This window comes from Monodelphis domestica, chromosome 1 (genome assembly GCF_027887165.1).
Source record: "Monodelphis domestica isolate mMonDom1 chromosome 1, mMonDom1.pri, whole genome shotgun sequence".
Classification (NCBI taxonomy): Eukaryota; Metazoa; Chordata; class Mammalia; order Didelphimorphia; family Didelphidae; genus Monodelphis; species Monodelphis domestica.
Window position 1 is genome coordinate 555,459,227 of NC_077227.1, and position 12,243 is coordinate 555,471,469.

The following is a 12,243-nucleotide window of genomic DNA, read 5'->3' on the forward strand; positions in this document are numbered from 1 at the left end:
CAAGTCTTCCTGACTTCCAAATCAGTACTCTATGTGTTGTGTCATACTACTGGTCACTGATTATTTTCAGAGTGCCGTAATCTGTCAAAATTGTCTACCTCTCTGCTACTGGTAGAATTTCAGAGTTGTTTTAGTTTGTATTTCCTTTTTATTATTGACTTGGAGTTTTTCTTTCATATGTTTATTAGTAATTTACCTTTAACTCTTTAAAAAAATTGCCTATTCATGTCTTTTGACTATTTAACTATTAGGAAATTACTTTTATTTTATGTATTTGAATCAATTCTCTATAAATCTTGGATATCAAAACCTTATCAGAGAAATTTTCTCCAAAGCTTTTCCCTATTAACCTTCTTTCTAATTCTGAATGTATTGATTTGATTATGAAAAAATTTTATATAATCAAAAAATTTTTATTCTATAATCACTTCTGCCTCCTCTTTAGTTAAGAACTTAGCTTCTGTTGTGAAAGGTATCTTTTTATCTTTCCTCCAAATTTATTTTACTGATTTGACCTTTTGGATCATAAATACATTGAGTTTACAATGTGAGATATTTATCTGGGACTAATTTTTACCAGAATATTTTTTAGTTTTCTTAGTAGTTTTTGTTATCTAGGGAATTTTATAAACATTTGATATTGCTATGTTCATATGCTTTTAGGTCTCTTTAACCTAATCTGTTCTGTTTATCAATGTTTTTATTTTTTTAAATCAGCACTTTGTAAGTATTTATATTTTAGTTAGAATTTATTTTTAAATAATCAGTAATTTAAAAAAAATACTTTTGATGATACCTCCTGTATAGTATAATATAGCATTGCTAGATCCTCTACAGATAAGTTTGGTAATTATTTTGTCTATATATAGTAATGTTCATAGTTTGCTTAGTATAGAACTAAATCTATAATTAGCTTGGGAAATAAAATATTTACTATATTGGCACTGCACATCCATTAACATTTAAAATCTCTCCAATTATTTGTCTTCTTTTATTTTTATAAAGAATATTTGGTAATTGTGAGCATAAAAGACCTGAATGTGCCTTGCTAGATTTAAACCTTTGCAACTTCTCTGAAATATGTTCCTTTCTCTACATGGACACGATCACCCTGGTGCAGGACCTCATCACCTCAAACCTGGTATATTGCAATAATATGCTGGTGGGTGTGCCTGCCTCAGGTCTATCCTCACTCCAATCCATCCTCCATTCAACCACCAAAGTGACTTTCCTGAAACCCAAGTCTGACCATCAGGACAACCAGGGTATTCCTCTCCTCAATAAACTGCAGTGGCTCCCTATCTCCTCTAGGATCAAGTATAAAATCTGTTTGACATTCAAAACTTGTCACAAACTAGGCCCCATCTACCTTTCTATTCTTCTAATACCTTACTTCCTGCTATGTACTCTTTCATCCAGTGACACAGGCCTCCTGGCTGTTCCTTGAACAAGACCCTTATCTCTTGCCTCAGATAATTTTCTTTGGCTATCCCTCATGTCTGGAACATTCTCATCTTTAGAGGAAGTTTTTTCCTAATCCTTATTATTAGTGCCTTCCTTCTTTTAATTATGTCCTATTTATTCTATAGGGCAGCTAAATGGTGCAGTGCATAAAGCACTGGGCTATGAATTAGGAACTCATCTTCACAAGTTCAAATCTGGCTTCAGACACTTAGCTGTGTAAGTCTGTGAAAGTCACTTTAACTCTGCCTCAGTTATTCATCTGTAAAATGAGCTGGAGAAGAAAATGACAAACCTCTCCAGTATCTTTGCTAAGAACATCCCAAACTGAGTCACAGAGTCAGACACTACCAAACCTATTTATAGCTTGTTTGTACATATTTGTTTGCTTGGTCCCCATTTGATCCTGAGTTCCTTGAGGGAATGAACTGTCTTTTGTCTCTTTGTATCCCCAGCACTTAGTACAGTGTCTGACAATGACTGAAAGAGGGCTGGATGTAGGATCAGAGGACCTAGTTTCAGATTCATATGCTGATATACTTTATTGTTGTGATTCTGGGCAAGTGCTTTCCCTTCTGAGTTTCAATTTCTTCCTCTATAAAAATGAAGGGGTTAGCTTAATAGGGGCCTTATCCTGGGGACTATGACATTTCTTTAAAATATCCTGGTAATAGGACAATTCGGAGGGATTTATGAAAAAAGAATGCTATCCACATCTAGAGAAAGAACTGTTGGAATAGAAATGCAGTTGAAAACATATGACATCACTTGTTTATTTGGGTATATGATTGGGGTTTTAGTTTTATAAGATTATTCTCTTACAAAAAAGAATAATATGGAAACATATATTAAGTGATAATACATATAGAATCCAGTGTAATTGCTTGTCAACTTAGAGAGGGAGTCGATATGAATCATGTAACTTTGGAAAACTTATGTGTTATTGGAATAAAATATTTGAATTCCTTGTTATCCTACATATTTTTTCTCATATAATTAAAAACATTATTTGAAAAAGGCTCCATAAACTTCGCTGGACTGCCAAAAGAATCCAAAACACAAAAATACTTCAGAACCTCAGACCTAGATAATTACCTATGTCTTTTCCAGCCCTGGTAGCCTAAGGCTAACATGATGCACCTTGAACTCGATGGCTCCTCCCATATTCTTCGTGGCTCCGCCCACTCCCGAATCAGTCTTGTCAGAGGAGGTATTCACCACTCCTGGTCTTATAGAACTCTAAATAAAGGCGGGGCGGGTGTGTGGGAGCAGAGGCATGAAGGGTCCTAGGGAGCACGCGCAAACAGTGAAGTCGTAGGGCATCCCTGAATCTACTGCCCAGGGTAGCAACATAGACACGCGGAGACGGCACCAGCCAATCAGCTCGAGGAAAGGGGGTGGGACCTTCCCCCTTCGACGTTCTGAGAAGAACGTTTGGTGACTTCCGGCAATAACCAAGCGCTGCTGTCCAGGGCTGCCGAGCTAGGCACTTCCACGGTATCGGGGCAGGAACCAGGTAAGAAGGAGGACACCCCTAGACAGGCTCCTGTCTGCGCTCAGGCCGCTCTTGACTTCTTTGAGGTCCGCTTTCCCCTTTCCCACACCCCCTCCATCCTCTGCCCCCACCTCTGTGGTCCTTTCCACCCCCCCACCACCCCATATCCAAGCTCCCCATCTCCTCGTCTCCTCCTTTTGTGTTCCCCGCCGCTTCGACAGTGATCGCTGTCCTCCCTTTTGATCCTTTTGCCCTTCCTCACTTTCTCTTGGCCTCCACTTCCCCTAGATCCCCTGCCTTTCCTTTGCTGTCTCCTTACATCTTTCCTTATCCTCATTTGCGACCCCTCACTATTCTCTCGCCTCCCTTCCTAGTCTGATTGGCTCCTCTGTCTCCCCACTACTTCCCTGAACATCTCTTCTGCCATGCATTTCCCATCCTCCCACCGTTCTTTGTTTTACCCTCCTTTTTGTTTCTTCTCTTTGGCGTTTAAAAAAAAATCATTTTTTTTCTGTCATTTGTGCTCCTTGGCCTCCTCCTCCTCCTTTCTGTGCTCACACCTCTCCAGACCTTCTCTCCTTGTTCTATCCTTCCTCTCCAAACCCTTGTCTTGTCTGGTCTTCCTTAGCTTACACCTTACACCTTTACTTTTCTGCTGTCTTCTTTGTTTCCACATTTCCCTAGACTCCTTCAAATTTCTACTAAAAATCCCACCTTTTGTAATACATTTTCACCATGCTGGTAATGCTTGTAATCTCACCTCTGAGATAATTTCCAGTTTATTTTATATATTTGTTTGAATGTGGTTGTTTGCATAATGCCTCCTGATTAGAATGTAAACTCCTTGAGGGCAGGGTTTTGTCTTTCTCCATATCTCAGTTCCTAGTTCTTGGTAGGTGCTTAATAAATGCTTCTTTTCTTAACTGGAGTCGCTTTTCCATGTATTCACCCAATTCACTTCTTGTTAAATAAAATCTTATAATTTCACTCCCTGTTTTCCATACCTCTGATCATTGTCTTCTTCCTACTGTTAGCTGTAATTCTAAACACCTTTCTCCATCAAATGCTGCCTCTTTCTCCATCCTGTTAAAAATCCAATCATAGAATCATCTCAAGATGCTGAGACTAGATAAGACCCTAGAAAAGTATCTGATCTGGAACCTAGGATCATTTATACATTATACCATGCTTCTCTCATTTGTTAAGACAGAAAGTACCTTAATCCAATCAATAGCAAACTTTCTTCCTGAACAAGACACCATCTCTTTCCTTCCTTTTTTGAGCAATTCTGCAACAAGCACAAAAAAACCCAAATCCTGACATATTTACATTCATATTCCTTTGGATTCTCTCCATTTTCAAAAGGTATCATTGATTATTCCCTTTGCTTTCTTTATTCTTAATATTCTGCCCTAAATTCAATACTAAAAAAATCTGTTCATTCTCTATTTCTTTCCTTACTGAAACTTCAGTGTTGATGTAAACAATCTGGAAATGGATAATTCTAAATTATTTGTATTAATTGATAGAAGAAAACTTGAATATCTAATGAGAAAATAGGGAATATTCATGGAATAGCATGACATTGAACAAATCACTTAACTTCTTGGAGCTCAGTTCCCTCATTTGTAAAATGGGAGAGTTGAAATGCAGGGCTTCTAATATTCTTTCCAGTTCTAGATCTATGATCCTATGTTCCATTCTTCCTCATTAGAAGACTATGAAGACCATGACCTTTGAAAAATATAGTGAGAAATAATAAACAATCAAAAATACATCCTTCTTTTGGAGATCCATTAACTACCTATAAAAACACCCTTGCCATTATAATCAGTTGTTAATGTTGTTTGTTGTGCTGTTGAACTTATACACTATTTATAGATCATACCTTATATTTATAGTTTTTATTATCTTGAAGAACAATTTAGTAACTAGCTTAATGATTTTTGGAGTGTTTAGTTGCTTACCTTCCACCTAACTGAGAAAGAAATGGCAAGACATAAAGAGTTCAGAAAACTTTTTTTAAGGATTAAAGTTAAATTTGTTTGAATCATATTTACCATAATTTACTGTAAAAGGCATTTCAGTGTCAGCTTAATGTAGCTAAAAGTCACTTTCAGACTGAATTTTCTCATCTGTAAAATGAAAGTAACATTTGTACTATTCAGATTCATAAGATTATTTTGAGGAACGTGCTTTGTAAACCGTCAAGTATTACATAAATGCCAGTTACTATTTTTAATGTACATAATTTTAGATATTAAGAATTACATGGGACCATGATAATGTAGGTGTTAAATTGTGTTATGATTCTAATTGATCTGACAAAAGGAAGTGAGAAGAAAACTGCCAACAAATGGTTGAGGAGTTAGCTATTTCTTTGCTACCCTTGCTTCTGAAATGGACAGATTTTCCTACCTATAATAAAGCTAATCACTTACTTAGCACAATAGCAATTGTAGTTTTTCTCCTACTTATATAAGAATATATTTTCATATTTTACTTGACATCATTTATGATGAAATATAGTGAGCCTCATTACAAGTAATCATATAAAATAATACATGAAAGGGCAGCTGGAAATTTACCCAGCTCTGATTTCTATATCCAACATACCAGAATTTATCCAATTTTCCCAATAGATATTGTGAGACAAAGATATTTTAATTCAAGTGCCAGATAAAAAAATTCTCATAGAGTGTCTTAATTCTAAAAAAAAAAATAAAAGATTTTTAATAATTACACCATAGTACTTTGCACACTATAGGCACTTTATAAATATTTGTTCGATTGAATTGTGAATATTCCAGTTTTGTTCCTAATATTTAGGCAGTTGGTAGCAATATCAAATCTTTATCTTTTTTTTCTTCAAGGAGCTGGATCTTTAGTTATGGGATTAAGGTAAAATAAGAATTTTATTTGAAATAGAATGAGGTATTCCTGAGGGAATGTTATCATTTCATTTTTCTCCTTCCTTTTGTGACTAAACTGTCTACATTCAAACTTCTGACCTTATCATTTGATTGAAACTGCTTTCTCCAAAGGCATTATTGATCTTGTAATTCCCAAATCTAATGGCCCTTTCTCATTCCTCTTTCTTCTTGACAATTTGATCACTCCCTTTTCCTTGGTATTTTTTTATCTATGTTTTCATGATACTGTTATCTTCTGGTTCTCCTCCTACCTGTCTTCTCAGTTTTCTTTGTTGGATCTTCATCCAGGTCAAGCCCGCTAGTCTCAGGTGTCCAATAGGTCTTTCTTTGTTATGAGCCTTGTTCCCTTCTCCCTCTATACTGTTTCACTTGGTTATATTATATCATTTCTCATGTATTCAATTATCATCTCTGTACTGATATATCTCAAATTACTTATCCTGCCTTAACTTCTCTGTTGACCTCTTAGATGCCTGTCTCCACTTTCCTGACAATCTTGAACTCTGTATCCTATGGACATCTTAAACTCAACCTATTAAAAACTGAATTCATTGTCCTTTCCCAAAAATCTTCCCCTCTTTTTAACTTCCCTGTTATTGATTTGGATACTACCATCCAGACACCCAGGATCACAACATAGGCAAATAGGGTTAACTGACTTGTTCAGTTCACATAGCTAGTAAGTATCTGGGCCTAGATTTGAACTTGTACATCTTCCTGATTACAGACCTCTCACTTTATCCACTGCACCATATAGCTGCCCATGTAGAAGTATTGCCTAATAGCAATGAGGGCTCAGATGAGACTATATAGCATTAATTTGTTATGTATATTTTCTCTCTATCTAGGTGGTATGTATTATATGCCAATAAAAATTACTTCTGTTTCTCTGAACACTGATCTTGACCCAAATTATCTCTGGCATTCTTCTCTTCCTCTCAGCCCTGGATTTCCTCACATGGAGTATAGCACTGCAAAGATCTGATGAACTTTAGAGCAAAATTGAAAAGTCCATGAGTACATTGTATTACAGGAAGTATTGAAGTCAGTTACTCCCTGATCATATAACTAATATGAGAAATTATACTCATGTGGTGAGGGTGGGGCTCTATCCACAACTAGAATGTGGGGAATGGGTCCAAAGGCCATAGTAGAACAGAATATGAATTCTCTACTGTAGAGAGGAGAATGGGGTACGTGTGAGAGAGTAGGCTTAGCATCTGTCCCCCATCCCACCATATCCAATCTGTTTCCATAATCTATCAATTTCAGCTTTACAACATCTCTCCCATACACCCTATTCTCTGCTCTGACCCTACTACCACTCTAATACAGTCCCTTCTATCCTCACTCTGACTACTGAAATAGCTTACTCCCTGGTCTGCAACTACAAGTTTCCCATAATCCAGGCTCTCTTCCACTAAACTGTCAGGGTAATCTTCCTAAAGCAAAGTTTCATGATGTTAAATGCTTACCCACATCCCCACTCAGTAAATTACATCTCTATCACCTCCATGTCAAAATATAAAAGCCTCTATTTGACATTCACAACTTTTTATAATCTGGCTCCCCCCAATTCCTTTTGCAATCATTTTACATTTACACTCGCCTACATATTTTGTGATCTAGTGACACTGCCTGCCTTACTATTTCTCTAATAGGATGCTGCAACAGTTAAAATTTAGGGAATATGGGGAGACTGAGGCAGGTAGAAATTTGTTTCTCTCTGCAAGGAGTATTATATTTTTTAGAGGTTTATTAAGGATTTAAGGATTAAAGAATATACAAGTAAGAAACATGTGCCTAGGCCAGAGGCCTAGACAAAATAACCTCACATCATGGAAGAGACGCCTCTGCTCCAAAATGGAAGTCCAAAAGAGAGCCCCCAAAAACCTTTGCTACCAGCTTAAATCCTTCCTCGATCTCGGCCCACCTCAGAATCCCCGTGAGATTACAAAGCATTTTGGGGAAGTGGAGCAAAGGCTTGTGGGGATTGTAGTCCTGTATTCGAGTCTATTTTTTACAATGCTCTTATCTTCTAACTGGCTATTTTCACTATCTGCCCCCCAAGCTTGGAATTGGTCCCTCTCCATCTGCCTCATGGCTTCAATGACTTCCTTCAAGGCTTGAGACAAGCTAAAATCCTACCTTCTACAGAAAGCCAATCCTATTTACCTTTAATTCTAGCCCCTTCCTTCTTTTGACTATTTCAATTTTATTTTGTATTGTTTGTTTGTACAAAATTGTTTTCAGGTTGTCTCTTTCATTAAACTGTGAGCTCATTGAGAGCAGGAACTATTTCTTTAACCTTTCTTTTTGTCTCCAGTGCTTAGCATAGTTCCTGGCACATAGTAGGTCCTTAATAAATAATAAATATTTATTAACCAACTGACTAGCTGAGAAGGATGCAATCAACCTCCATGGCAACTAAAGATTAAAAAATATTGGAGTTACATTTCTATTAAGGAACAAAGGTACCTTTGTCATTCCCAGTAATCACAGAATTTAAGAGTTGGGGGAGGGCATATATTCTGGGCATGAGAGATGGCTAATACAAAGACAGAAATGTGCAGCAAAAAAATCTGGCTATATAATGTGGACACAGTAAGGTATGAAGCAGTCTTGCTCTGAAGAGGCTTTCATTCAATTTGGTATAACATTATGTAAAGATCAATAACAATATAAGGTAGCAGGAGCTATTGTTTTTATTGTGTAAAAGTGCCTAATTAATGACTTAGACAGTAAATGCTACTGGAATTCGAAATATAGGGTTTTTGAAATCAAGAGACGCTGAGAAAGTTTTATGGAAGAATTATGACATAAGCAACAGTTTGAAGGAAGAATAAGCTTTGATATTTTGAAGTGTCCTTAGTAGCTAGCTATCTAGTCCAATCTAAATGCCTGACAAGTGGTTGTTCTACTTCAATACCCCTATTGAAATTTCCTTCTCAGCTGAAACACAATCTTCCAAGAAACTTTTCCTGCCTCTCTCTGGCATTTCATCTCCCTTGAAATTACTTTGTACTCATATTTTAAGTGCTCATCAATATACATATTGCATCCCCTTCTAAAATGTAACTTTCAGGAGAACTAATGTTTCATTTTTGTCTTTGCATCCTCAGCACCTAGCACAATACAAATGGTAGGTGATTCGTAAGTTGATTAATTAATGATTGATTAATTCTATTCTCAAATTTTAAACATTTCCATGCACCATTGATAAAGGAAATTCCTTACCATAATTTCTCGTTACTGAAAAAAACTGGTCTAATCAAATCCACAGCATTAACAAAAACTCTTCCTTTAGGTACAAATCTCCTCAATTCAATCTATCATCCACTCAGTTGCCAAGATGCTTACTCTAAAGACTTTGGTTTGACCACATCAGTCATCTTCTTAGAAAGCTCCATTGACTCTCTTTCACCTTCTCTATTTAGCACTTAATTTCATCATCTTATCCCTGCCTACTTTTCCTGTCTATTTATGCCTGTTTCCCCTCTATACACTGATTCAGCTACACTGACCTACTTGCAGATTTTTGAACACAACATTCCTTCTTCTGTCTCCAATGCCTTTGCCCTGGTTGTCCTTTCCCTACTCTACCCCAATCTTTGAAAAAGCTCTGTCTCAACTCTGGCTTCTTCACGATAGCCCAGACTCAAATTCTGTAGGAGGTCTTTCCCATTTCCCTCTTGCTGTTATATCTTCCCCTTTTATATTACCTTCTGAGATTTTGTATGTACTAGTTGTTTACATTTTATCTTCTCTTTGAAATTGTGAACTTCTTGAGGGCAGAGACTATGTTTATGTCTTTCTTTGTATCTCCAAATCTCAGCAGGGTGCCTGGCACATAATAAAAACTTAATAAATGTTTGTTAATTCACTGACATAATCTGTATACGTGTTTCTGCTGCATTGAACTGTAGATCTCTTCCCCCCTTTTCTTGATGACAGGTAATATGATATATAGATTGTACATGTGTTATCACACAATGCCTATTTCCTTATTTAACATGTTGTGAAAGAAGACACATTGTTTACATTAATGACAATTCATGAAGAAATAAAATGAAGATTGGTATGCTTCAATTTGCATTCATATTTTGTCAGTTGCTTCTTTGGGTTGGATAGCCTTTTTCACTATGAGTCCCTTGGGATTGTCCTAGATCTGGGGCAAACCTATGACACACATGCTGGAGTGTGCCAGCGGAGGCTGCTCCCTTCACCCTCTCCACGCAAGCCTGAGGACATTTATCACATGACCTGCCCATCTGCCCAGCAACCTAATGGGAGTACTTCTTCCCTCCCCTGTTTGGAGTAAGGTGGGACAAATCTTACCCTCATGCATGAAGAGAACACATGTAATCCTTACTTTCAGACATGAAGATTGGTAAATTCTGACAAACATTCACGAAGATTCCATCTTACTTCCATGCAAATGTAAATTTCACTCTTACCTGTATGCACATGTAAAAACCTAACTTGCAAAAATGTTCGTGTGTTCCCGGTTCTGGATTATTCCAGTGGATCCTGATTTGAAGAACACATCTTCAATCAAGACTGAAAGAAGACGACTGGCATGCTGACCAAAGGGAGGACCAGAGAAGTCTTGCAACACAAGAGTAAAGTACCTCAGTTGTCAATCAAGGTGAAGATTCCAAAACGGGATGTTCCCAGAAAACGGCAGTTGGAGCCTGGCCAGAGGAGAGACTTTTTCTCTGGAGTTACTGACCAAGGGAAAAACTTTTTCTCTGGGGTTACTGACTAAGGGAGAGACTTCTTCTCTGGGGTTTTCTGACCAAGGGAGTGACCTGGATGGCTCTGACAGAGTGGTGGAGAAGAAGCTGGGATTTCTAGCTTTGAACTATTTCTCTTGGTTTTGGAGAGATACTTCCTTGGCTTCTGGCTGAAGGGGGAAGAAGCTGAGAACCAATACCTGTTAGCTTCTGTCCCAGGCTGAAGGACCCTTGGTGGGCTTCTGGAATTAATCTGAGAAGAAATTTACTTTGTTGGTGGCTTTGTGTAATTGGAAGAAGAAAGAAGATTTAACAGTTGTCCTCCATCTCTCTGACTGTCCCTGAATCACAGTTGTGACAAGACTGACATTTTCCATAATCCTTCTAATTCTCCTTGTAGATTTGAGACAAATCTCATCCCTCTCACCTCAATCCCCATTCTGTTGTTCTCAATAACCCCCTTACTTGAGAAAGGAAGAGTGAATAATATTTCTCTGAAATCTCATAGTTCCCCTGAGTTACTTAGAAGGTGGCTGACTGGGGAAAGGGAAAGGGAGGCAGAAGGGCATGGGTGGAAACTGGGAGATGAAGGGTGATATTAGCCATCAGCAGTGATCAATAGGCAACCCCAGAGTAGCCCCTCTGGCAGCATCTCTATATCTCTCATTATCTCTCTGAAGAAATACCTTTATCTCTCTGATCTTTATCTCTGAAGAAATACTTCTATCTCCATTGTAACAAATAGGCATCCTGAAGGTTTCCCCAATTACCTCTCTAGCAACAGCCAGAGTATATCCAATTACCACAACTAGAAATATTCTCCACAGATTATCCATTTTATTCCAATGCTCACATGTGGTCTTATGCAGTTTGGGCATTTGCCATCACTATCCTAGATCCTTGTGTTGCTGATAATAGTTAATTTTCACTGTTGATCGTCATACATTATTGTTGTTACTGTGTACAATATTATTCTGGTTCTGTTCACTTCACTTTGCATCACTTCATATAAACCTTTCTAAGACTTTTTGTGATTATCTTGTTTATCATTTCTTATGGAACAATAAATTTCATTACAGACATACTACAACTTGTTCAGCCATTCTCCAGTTGATGAATATCCCTTCAGTGCCCAGTTCTTTACTGACACAAAAAGGGCTGCTATAAATATTTTTGTACAAATAGGTCCTTTTCTAGTATCATTGGTCACTTTGGGATACAGACCTAGTGGTATAGTATTGCTGGTTCAAAGGGTTTTGTGCACTCTTTTTCTGTCCTTATTCCTAGGCTCCATTCTCATTATAGTTCATGAGGTGACTGCTGATATAGGTGCCTTAAACAATTTAAGATATTCAGTACCTAGGAAGCAAACTTGATTTTGAAAATATTCTTTGCAAAACTCACAGGAATAAGTGAGGCTATTTCAAAATGTTCTTCTGTTCTGGTTTTTATTGTCCTTCTGATACTATTACTCTAGTGCCCAGATTTAGAAGCTTTCTTTTCTTATGTAAGATTCTATAGTTAAAATGTGCATTTTACCCAAGTGTGTGTTCTTTCCTCCTCTACTTCAATCCACTATGTGCCAGGGGACCAGCAAATTAGATTCTTTGGGAAACCC

The 12,243-nt window shown here is 37.4% G+C and overlaps 1 protein-coding gene across 8 annotated transcripts in view; it reads left to right on the forward strand.

Annotated features, from left to right (window-relative positions):
- The window catches only part of FBXO25 (F-box protein 25), a 227,982-nt gene that overhangs the window by 51,285 nt on the left and 164,454 nt on the right, over positions 1-12,243 (forward strand). For 2 of the 8 annotated variants that reach the window (XM_056813390.1, XM_056813392.1), the window contains exon 1: positions 2,917-2,977. The exons of the other annotated variants lie outside the window; for them this stretch is intronic. The gene's annotated coding sequence lies outside the window, so the exon portion shown is untranslated. Of the gene's footprint in view, positions 1-2,916; positions 2,978-12,243 lie in introns of those variants that run through there. 8 annotated transcript variants of the gene reach the window in all.